Source organism: Dendrobates tinctorius, unplaced genomic scaffold (assembly GCF_039654945.1).
Source record: "Dendrobates tinctorius isolate UK_male_01 unplaced genomic scaffold, ASM3965494v1 ptg000143l, whole genome shotgun sequence".
Taxonomy (NCBI): Eukaryota; Metazoa; Chordata; class Amphibia; order Anura; family Dendrobatidae; genus Dendrobates; species Dendrobates tinctorius.
The window spans coordinates 21,461,362-21,473,526 of NW_027361810.1; positions in this window are offsets into that span (position 1 = coordinate 21,461,362).

A 12,165-nucleotide genomic window follows, 5' to 3' on the forward strand; every position below is an offset into this window, starting at 1 on the left:
CACCATCGCAAAAAGGAAAAAAGTACTTTTTATTGAAATGTAATAATTAACACGTTAATGAAATAAATACATGTCCTGTATAATATATGGCAGATATAATGTTATTATTTTTAGTTATAAAAAATATAATCTATTGTTTATCTTATCTTTGAATGTATCAATCTAGTAATCTACTCAGTATCAGTATTATTTATCTGTGTCTTCTATCAATCTATATATTGATCTATCTAATTGTCTATCTATTATATATCTATCTATGTAATAATCTATCATCTATCTATCTATGTAATAATCTATTATCTATCTATCTATCTATCTATTATCTATCTATCTAGAAGGGAAAAAGGAGGCAGCACTCCAAAGAAGAAGTCTGCAGGTTACGCTTTTCTTCTCATCCGACTACATACACTACCGACCCCATTCCCTCACATCTCCTCCAGTCTCTCTCTCCAGTCGTCACAACTCACATAACTACAATCATTAATCTCTCCCTCTCGTCGGGCATTTTCCCCTCCTCCTTCAAACACTCTATCATTACTCCAATATTAAAGAAACCCGCTCTTGACCTATCCTGCACAAACAACTACAGACCAGTCTCCAATCTCCCCTTCATCTCTAAACTCTTGGAGCGCCTTGTCTACTCCCTCCTTACCCGTTACCTCTCCACTCACTCTCCTAGACCCTTCACAGTCCGGCTTCTGCCCCCTACATTCGACAGAAGCTGCACTCATCAAAGTGACCAATGACCTTCTGACAGCAAAATGTAACGGTGACATTTTGACACTGTTGACCACCATCTCTTACTCTCTAGGCTCCAGTCACTAGGCATTAAGGACACTGCTCTCTCCTGGTTCTCTTTCTATCTTTCTAACCGCTTCTTCAGTGTTTCGTTTGCTGGCTTCACTTTATCTCCTCTTCCTCTCACTGTTGACCCCCTTCTCTTCTCTCTCTACACGGCCCCAGTTGGACAGACCATCAGCAGATTTGGATTTCAGTACCATCTTTATGCTAATGACACACAACTATATATGTCATCCCCTGACCTTACCCCTGCTGTACTACAGAACGCCAGTGACTGTCTGTCCGCAGTCTCCAACATCATGTCTGCTCTCTATGTGAAACTCAACCTCGCCAAAACTGAACTTCTGCTCCTGCCGTCTACTATCCTCCCTATGTCTGACATTTCCCTCTCCGTGGGCGGCACCATAATAACACCCCGGCAGCAGGTGCGCTGTCTGGGTGTTATGTTTGACACCAATCTCTCCTTCACCTCCCATATACAATCTCTAGCCCATTCTTGCCGTTTACACCTAAAGAACATCTCTAGAATCCGCCCTTTTCTCACCATGGAGACAACAAATACCCTCACTGTAATGCTTTATTAATTGGCCTCCCCCTCACTCGACTTCCCCCTCTCCAGTCCATCTTTAATGCAGCAGCTAGGGTATTCCATCTGGCTAATCGGTACTCGGACACGTCCGCTCTTCGCCAGTTGACACTGGCTGTCCTTTCATTATAGGATCCAATTCAAAGTACTTGTTCTCGCCCATAAATCTCTCCACAGTGCGGCACCCCGCTACATCTCCTCCCTCCTTCTTGTCTATCGGCCTAGCCGATCTCTGCGCTCTGCAAGCGACTTTCGACTAACCTCCGCACTAATCCGTACCTCCCACTCCAGACTCCAAGACTTCTTCCGCGTTGTGTCAATCCTCTGGAATGCTCTACCCAAAGAAATTAGGACCAGCCACAACTTGCACAGTTTTAGGCGCTGCCTCAAAACACATTTGTTCAGAGCGGCCTCTAACGTTCACTAATCAAAGTCATTCTATGTGTAAGTGTGCGTGTGTAGCCCATTCACTATCTCCATCCATCCCTCACTCCCTCAAGGTGGCTGGACCTTCATTGTAAATACACACATGTACTCTGCATCTTCTCCACCTCATTGTAGATTGTAAGCTCTCACGAGCAGGGTCATTAAATTTTGCTTTAATTATTGTTTTATTGTTAATGTTACGACTGTTGTGTTTGAAACTGTTAAACTGTAAAGCGCTGCGGAATATGTTGGCGCTATATAAATAAAGAATATTATTATTATTAACAGCCGGTACAGATGTGATTTCATGTGATCGGACTACGATCTAGCACAATCCCTGTGAAGTCCTGATCTAACTGGGGGCAGAACTGGAATATTCTGCACCGTCTGCGCTGCCTACCCAAAAATTTCAACCAACACCCAAGAATGACCACAAAATCCTTTAATGATATCTAGTCTGGGATTATTTTCATAAACCTTTGCCATTTAATTGGTGGTAATGAAGCTCCAGTGGCAGTCTTCACTAAAGTTCTGGAATTCTATTCATGAAGCAGGGCGCTCAGGATGAAAATGAAAGAGATTGATGCCGTGCTGCACCGTATAAATTATTAGAGACCAAGCAAATGTAAAACGTGATTGTATCGATGTACCAATGTATGTAGCTAATGGATCAGGAGAACAACTTGGATTTCAAAGTACAACGTGATAGAAAGCAATTAAGCAACGATATAACCTTTTCAAATGTTTGGCCCATAGCCTTGGTTTTTCCATTCCTTACCCATTGAGCAAATCTGCCAGATCATTCCTGTGCAGAAATTGAGCAAGGATTTTGTCATCTGCCAGTAGTTTTTGAAGCGTACAACTCCTATTTGGCTCCGCGCTCGCTGACAGCCGCCTATGAGCCAGTAAATAGGGTAGAGGGATCTGAAAACGCAGTGAAAACCCTGCCTTATCCTCTGTTACTTGTCACTCCTAACAGCGAGCAGATGCAACGTTGAGCAAGCAGCTTTCACTGCGCAAGCGAAATGTCACTTAGCAGAGAGGAGGCGATCACTGGGAAAGTCATTCGCCTTGTGATCTCTAGGGACAAAAAGCATTAAAAAAAAATATAACTACACCCAACTACCTCTCCTACCTTCATCTGTGTACATCTCTTTAAATATTTGATTAAGGAACTGCTCATCTGGCAAAACCCTATTGTAAGTTTGACTTTAAATGTTGAAGAAATCAATCAGCCACTTATAGACTAGAGAGGAGTGAAACGATTCGAGGCGTTAAAAAAAATTCTGATTTTCCAGATTCCAAACTTTTTGCCATTTTATTTGGTAGAATCCAGCTAAATGAAGGCCAGTCGTCATGTTGGCGGATTACAAAAGGACTGAGAAGGGGTTAAGAAAATATGATACTCATCCGGCACTCACCTGTGACCCTGCTTTAGTCCAACCTTCATTTTCTGTCCAGTCCAGTCTTTGATGGCTCCAATGCCAAAATGTCCAGACTAGCAGGGCTACGTGACAGGTGAGGGCCGGGTGAATATAGTGTTTTTTAATTATGTTCTGGACTGTTAATTTTCATGGAATACATTTGCTTTGAGTCAGAATCAAATGTTGACAACATTAATTCATCCTTGATAGAATGTTGTAGAGAAATTAAGTATTTCCGGTAAGACATGATTGACCACTGGATCAGACCATAGCTGCCAACATTTCAGGGGATGTTTAAGTCTCACTCCCTACCTCGCCCCTCCTGGGAATGTCTCCACTCCTCAAGGGCTGACCCTGACCCACCCATTTTTTCATGGGGTTGTCCTGGTATGCAGTGTTTAGTGTATCCTTGCTGACCATTGTCCACCACCAAGGGCCCACAATGGGTACGTGAGCATCAGAATGAAATACTTGAGCAATGGAGGATGGTGGCCTGGTCTGATGATTCATGCTCCATTTTGTGCATATGTCAGTTACAGGAGAAGGGAAGAGATGACACCAGGATGTACTATGCGAAGAGACAATGTGATACTCTGGGTAATGTTCTTCTGGGAAACCTCTGGTCCTGGAATTTTGCGGACATGCGCCACTTACAAAAACATTGTACAGGCCAAGTACCTGTAAGAGTGGTGGACTATACTGTCAGGTTCCTACTCCTGAAGAACCCAATCGTGTGATGTATATAATGTCATGCGTTTTATACACATAATGTGTTATGTGAAATGTTAACTAGGTAATGCGGTTTTAGTATATATTGTGAATAGACCGTGATATGGTAGTGTAGAGCATAGGGTTGAGTTATAGATTAGGATCTAGGACATAAGATAAGGGCAATAGGGTTAGTACATACTGTTATGAGAGCATAACTACAGGGTAAGCATTGTAGGTGTAATATATTTAGTGTATAATGGTTGGGGAAGTTCTGCCAGCTACATACTGTAGAGATAGACATAGCTAAAAGGTTGGGACCAGCCCATAGTGGGAGAGACAAGCCTTAGTAAAAAGGGACTGTGTCCTGGTAGTGACTCAGAAAGGGAAGTAAAGTAACCAAAGTCAAGTTCAATTGCAATGAGCTGCTAGTACCAGCAAGTATCTTTCATTCATGGCTGGGGGTGGCCTTATTAGAATCCCTTGTGGACATTCCTGCAACGTCAGGAGCTCAAGGTTCAGTACAGATACTATGGAGAATGCCTTATTCTCTGGCGTAAAGATGACAATGGATGTGGAACCGTGAAAAGGGAAGGTGAAGGATCTAGGATGGACTAGATGGGAAATCCCAGGGGCTGAAAGAGTCAGTGAACATGGGGATAGTCTAGAAGGAACGGATAGTGATGCTGAGGGCGCGCTGTGTTAAGGAAACAAGGAATGGGATGTGTGGTGCCCAATACTGCATGTTACTTATCCGATGAACTTGAACCGTCCAGTAAACCTTTACGCGTAGAATCGAACCAGGTGTCTTTTGATCTATGTGCGGCAGCTCCTGAAGATGGAGACCTGGAGAAAGCGAAGGCCTGCGGCCTACAACTGAGTGTGATCAACCCCACACCTGACAGCACATTGGGACTAATGCACAATTTTCCTGTAAAGTGCTGAGGCGATATGAAGCCGCAGCTCGACCATGGCTATCGCCTGCGGTCACTTTACATACCCACCTTCATGGCACTTGTATCATTAATGACAGTGACCTCTTTCAGCACGATAATGGACGGTCAGGAATGATATCACTAGCAAGACAAAGATCAAGCCGATAAATTGTCTCAATGAGAGCCAGTATCAGCACCTGGTTAACCTGGGCAAGTTTCAGAGTCCGTGGCACTTGTGGGGCCAACACTGCTTGTATGGTATGGGCACCTGAATCTAACTCCTGCTATTGGGTCTAGCATCGATTGCAACAGTTAAACCTTTTAGATGCCACTGCCATTTGTAACAGTGGCATTAAAAGTTTGGAAATAAGTGAAGGTGTCACTTCTGACACCCATTGACTTCACCCCTACAACATGATTGCTGGGTGCTGATGGCACTGTCATGGCGGCTGGGAGCTTATTAAGGGCACCACCCTGTTTCTACCATGTTTGTAGCATAGCCTATGGCTGGGTTTAATAGATAACGGTACTTTTACAATACACTGCAGTATTACACTAATGCAATGAATTGCACATGTGATCACGTGATCACAGGGTTGAGCCCCCTAGGAAAACCCATAAAAAAGTAAAAAAAAAAAAAAGAAAAAATTCATATCAACCCTCTCTTCCCAGAATATACTGTAAAAAAAATCTAAAAATAATAATAATAAAAAAAAAACATATTTGCTTTCAATGCTCGTTTAACTATCCAAACTAACAAAATATCATATTTATTACATACGGCAAAACACCAAAACCAAATCATAAATGAAAGCAAAAAGTCAAAATCACTTTTTTAAGGTAATTTTGCCTCCCAAAAAGTGGTTTAATAAGATCTCAACAAGACATACAGACTCCAAAATGGTACCAGGAAAAACAAGCTCTTATCCAACGCTATCGATGGAAAAATAAAAAAAAGTTACATCTCTTGCAAGGCAAAGAGAGAAAAAAAAGCGAAACGAGGGCCACTGGTCCTCAGTTCCCCACGGGTTGGCATAAACTTGGAGCTATAGGGTAATGCTGCCAAGAGAAGTAGGACAAGAAGTTCGGCTTTCATTTTGGAATCCCCATTATAAATGTGCAAACTTGGCTACCGGGCCCAAAATGTCTTTATTCTGTGGCCCATCAGCAGACATTTCTTAATGAAAAGCATTTGCTGCCATGAATGGCCTCGAGTTTGATTCACTATAATATTACCCATGTCATGCGGTCAGTTTACGAAGAGGACATGTCGATAAGATTACGATATTTCGGGGCCATGACATAGACCTTCGACTGGTGACTAGTTTGGTAACTGTGCCAAAATAATAATGCAAAAAACTTGCAAGCGGTGGAGCCCAACCCTCCATACGGATGTATCCTGAAGCCCAGTAGTATCGGTCCTAAAAGAAATCACTTCCTGCCCCTATAAAGCTGGATTCTGACTCATTAACCCATGCCTGCCTGGAGATGATTTCAGAGTTAGTTGCTAAGTAAAGCGTCCCCCTAACATTGCATTTAATTGGTTTAATAGCAGCGCTTCAGAACCGATCGTCACTCCACCCGAGCCTCTTTTTAAAACATCCGTATTACAATTTTTCCAATGAAACCCCTACGGTGGAGTGAGTCACATTTGAAAACATTCCAAAGAGAAATAATTAAAGCATTTGCAGAAATTGATGTCATGGTAATTTAAAGAATTCTCCAACATGCGGCGTGAGTGACGATTTGGCATTTGGTGTAACCCTCCCCAATATCACATTACACCAGTGACCACCAAAGGAGGGAACCCCTCGAGTCTGACAATAACAGGTTACCTGCAAATGGAAAAGTTATGAAATGGGGATTATATTGAACATTTGGCATACTATACAGTACGTTGCTGAATAATTAGGATAGGCAAGCCTCAAACGGCATTTACCCCAACAAGACAAAAAAAAATCCATTTGCCTGCATATATTTTTGGGAAAGTTGATGGTTACAGCTACTTTTTATAGAAATTGCTACCAATGTTTTTCAGATTCCTCAATAGCAATTCTGATGTGCTGCGTTTAACGTATCCGTTACATAGCGGCATTAATGCTATGTAACGGATGCGTTAACGCACCCATAGACTGCCATTATGTAGCGCATCACTAACACACGTCATAAGCAGCATGAGTTAGCGATGTGCCGTCATTCTATGGCGGACCCTCGGACGCGGTCTTCAGTGTTCGAGGGTCCGTCACTGTTAGTGATCGCTAACGTGATCAGAATATGACAGTAGCGTTAACGCAGTCTCTTTAACGCATGCATTGAACGGACTGCATTAGCGCTATGTGAACCTGGCCTAAGACTTATAAATTTTCTAAAATTTTTGCAGGTGTTTTTGTTGCCATTTTTGCCACAATCTTTGATATCTTAGTGATATTCCATTAGCTTTTTTTTAAGGGAAAATCCATTTTCATATACCCTTTTATTGAATTCCAAGTCCATTTTGGTATCCCCCATTCCAGATCCCCATCTCTCTGCTGAAGTGTAGAGCAATGACGAAGAGCGTCTCTTGCGCCGGAGAATCTGTCCTTGTCCAGCATTACACTGACAACCCATGATGTGAAAGGGACATTGTGTAATATCTAATTTTTCCCTATGGTGGTGCTGCAAGGAGGAGTACCACAGCAGGGGTACCTTTTACACGCCAGTTCTGGAACTGCCGAGGCTGTCACCCATGTTGCACAGAGAAAGATATAGAGTGCTGGACCATCCGGGTCATGTGAGTGGGGTAGGCGAGGCGGGACTATATAGCGCTGTGCACGGGAAAAGGAGCACAGCCCACACGGGAAAGCAGTGTGGCAGGATGGGCGCTGTGACTGCAGAGCATCTTGTTTGCGCAGGCCGCCCTTACAGACCCCCCTGCAGAGAGGTCCATCGCTGTTGGGAGACCAGTTGGCCGGTTCCCGCCACTCTCCATGCCCGGAGGTGACTCAGGGCTGACGCCACAGATCGTGCCATTAGTAGAACGACGTGATGGACTCCCGACTAGGCCAGGACCTATTGAACAAGGACTTGCACACACCACGGAGCGAGTGCTCATTCCGGCAGTACTTCATGTTGGACTCAGTACCGTGCCAGACACAGTTAGGTACAGGAAATATACCTGCTTCTCAGAGACTGTGTCGAGACATCAAGTGCCGCTGTTGTCGATGCCATCACTGGTTCTCAGCCTGTCGCAGACAACACTGAGACAACGACCATCGTTGGAACCCTGAAACTCTATATACCAGAAGACATCATTCTGATAAGTGTCACCTCTTTTCATATTGAACTATCGTTCGCCCCTATCTATTCTTCCTTCTTCCCAGTTCTGCCCCATTCCTACCATCCCTCTGAAATCCCTCACTCCCTGCATGGAGTGCATTTATTGTTTAATAAAAACCTTAACTCTTGATCTGCCTCCTGTCCATAGCGGCATCCCGCGTTCCTGCGAGTTCTACACGATATCCCCAGAAATTTTCACTAGGGATCAAAAATGGGGAACATTATCTCTATGTCAAAGCACCCTTATAAAATGTAGAATTTATGCAAAGCTGAAAACCCCTTTAAAGGAATTGTTTGAAGATCACAAAAAAATAGATGCGATCATTTTTTTCCTGGAGCCACCACTCCCACATACTCATTCATACTTCAAGTGAATGAGTTGCAATACCAGACATTGCCTACACATAATAGTGGCGCTATTTCAAGGATCAAACATTTGCATATTTGCTTTTCTACTTTGAGAAAGGTGCCTGTTGGTGTCGAAATGCGTTGGAATTGTTTTGTACTGGAAAACGCTTCTCTCACCGCAGCGCAGCCTGTTCTACGTGATATCGTCCTGATCTACTAAGAAGCAAAAACAGGTACTATTTCTTATCGCAGACATAGCCTTTATTAGTTTTTTCCTCATATAAAGTAACAAATACGACTGTGCTGACACTACCTGCCGAGTTGTGGAGTGAAAATCTGTCTCTTTGCAGTTAGTAGGGGACACGAGGTTGGATCCCCACCATTATAACATTATGGTGTATGCAGTACTACTTTGCCAGCTGCTGGGGAACTATAAGTCCCAGTAAGGTACCACATGGTGATGGACTGGAATCAATAACAGAGGAGTCATATTTAGTAAAAGCGTTTGTCCTGAAAATTCCATTAAATCTTATTTAAAGCTCCACACTTGGATGCCGTTTTATGTACTTGTTAATAATCAATTCCACATGTGCAACTAATTATAGTGCGGTCGTCAGGACTGCGCGTTTCCAGAACATATTCTCATGGATGCTGGTAGGACCGCCAACCCGCCTTCAGTTTTAAAGGGACATTCATTCTATCTTCTGGTTATATAACGTTACATGTATATGATGTTTAGGGAAGAAAGTCGCTGCCTGTACGATCCCGATATGGCTGGCAGTTTTTAATGCTTGTGGCTCCGTAGCGCTTCCTTGGATTACTCGGCCTGACTCCATGTCATCGTTACAGCAAGATATAAATGTGATATTGCTCCAAGACGAATAATCAAAAGAAGAACAACAGATGCCCTTAATTTGTTCTACTGCAAATAAATTTGTCACAGATTTTAATACTCATAACCTAAGATAAAAACAAAATGAACACATACCCTGTATCAAAAAAGTAAACAGTAATAGCACTTGTAAATAACATAGGGTACTTATGGTACTATTTTGATAAAAAAAAGAGCAAAAGACTTCCCACCACGACAAGGTGACCCAATTGGGACGGTACTATCTTCTAGTATTAAAACCTCACCTTTTGTCAGCCAACCTCAATGCAGATGGGGCAGAGCAGGAAAGGGGCCCGCATGTTGAGAAAACCATCCATGTCAAGATATATCAATGAAATGATGAGCTCAGAAAGAGGGCCACACCCCTGTTTGTACAGAGTACAAGAAACTAAAGCAAAACAAAAGAAATGAGCCGGAGCATAAGCTGGTATACGTGCATTGTGTAAGAACGTGTTCACACTGTGGCCAAACAAAACCCGAGATAAAAACAAACTCTGTCATAAGTAAGTAAATAAATAGAAATTGTAAATAATGCAGGGAACTTAGCTATTGCTATGTTGAACAAAAAAGGGCAAAAGTCATCCAACCATGATGGCCGTATCTTCCAGTATGTATTTTGTACAAAGAGGAGAGTGGCTCCCCCTTTTGAGCTCGGCATTTCATCTATATAGCTTCCAATGGACAGGTGTTTGAACAGTCTGTACTGATCTGCCCCCATCTATATTGAGGTTGGCTGACCAAAGGTGAGGTTTTAATGCTAGGAGATAGGACCATCCTGATCGGGTACACCTTACATGAATGTCAATACTGCAAAGCCTCTAATAGCCCGGAAAATACATATATAGCACTCAGTGGTCTCCTAGGACTGTATTGAACCCCTTTTGAGCTCTGTAAAGCACACACAGACTTATTAGTGTTCAAGCTATCTGGCTAGGATAAAATTGATGGTAACCAACAGCGGTATGCAGGTGGCGTAAACATGTCCAAAATGGACTATTTCAACAAGGAAGTGTGCAAATCAAAAAAAAGAAAACTATTAATTATTAACACACACTTTGTTAGATAGAGAGTTGATTTTAAATGTCTGGATTCTGGAAATTTTTGATTTGCATTTAGGGACAAAAACAGACAGCACTCATGCCCATGTTATTTAATGATGCCATGCATTATGTTCAATTTTTTTCCTTGGACCGTGGTGCCAAGATGAAGGGCGGTCTGGACGTTTGCATGAGAAGACACTGAAGCCAGGGTGACAGACCACAGCTAGATGTGTGAGACAGCTGGTCGTGGCATGCCTGGAAGCAGAACCAGACAAGGACCCAGACGACTCCAAGGCCTGAATACCAGACCTGCGCCGGTCAAGACCCGGAGCTCAAATGACGCCGCCATTCCAGAGCCAGGGCCCATCCCCCACCTCACCGGGCACGAGGGGCATCTGCCGCTGGTGAAGCATCAAAGACCTGTGAGATGGACTCCCCTAGGGAGTGGACGCCTGCGGTGGTCAACGATAGGAGTGAGTGAGCCGGGCCATTACTTCTAGCACTGGTGTATGCTACAGGGGTTGGGTACTACAACAGACGGGGGGGCGGTTGATGCGAAGGATGCCCAGTGAGCCTTGTTAAACTTTGTCAGGAAGGAAAACGCGCTTTAGCAGGAAGAACCAGAGACCCCCGCTAAGGCCTCTCTTAGAGGAAAAGATAGGAAGTACTCTGACTCTCACGATATTGGAACAACAACCTCTATTAGAAAGTTATAAGGATATCTAACCAGAGATTGCTGTAATAGTTAGAGTGAACCTGAGGATTTATTGTATACCCTGTGTAGTATATTTCATCTATGATTCTTTACCGTTGTTATAGCTACTGCAATTTCCAGTCAAACGAGGGAAATAAAGTTTCATTGGTTACTTAGTGTGATGAACCTGCACCTCGCCATCCTGCATGATGTCACTAATACGTCAAACAGATCACGTAAAGCGATATCCACACTTTGAACAACGTGACATTCCACACCCCCCATGGTAAACAAAAGGACAGCTTGGTACAGTTTTACACTGATGTTTCTTGTCTGCATGGGCCCAGGGAGGCATGGACAATGAGAGTGTGTGGCCCACGTAGTCACAGACCTGGCATCACACTTGCTCACAACCCTGACAGGCTGAGAGGCCGCTCAAGCACAAATGAAACAGTGCTGCCAGCCCAATTGGCCTGCCACCAGTTCCTCATTAGATTTAAGCTCGGTCCGTTAAATCGGGCCAGAAACCAGCCCCGGTAGCATGGAAACTTAAACAGATAAACAGATGTGTGGATTCGTGGATTGAGAAAAAAGAGCAGCCTAAGGTTAAATTATACATTTAATTGCCTTAAGCGCCCACTGGACAATACACTATATACACGATGGATATACATACACAAATATGCAAATACAATAGTGGTAGTGGCAGGACAAAAGATATAAGCAGATGTATCATGTCAATTACCGGGTTGATGTTTAACCATGTGTGTGCTGGGCCACAGGGGTCATGGGCTGCCAGCTGGCTCATAGGTCCTTCACAGCACGTTACTTGATATGACCCCCCCTTTCAAAGTGGACCACATGCATAACAGAGTGAGGGCGTACAAGGCTTTACACTAGCCTTTATTCCCATTGGGTCACTCACCCCAGCCCTCTGGGCTGAACCTAAATCCCCTACCCTTGCCTCTGAAAGCTAAAACCCCAGAACCTAAGATG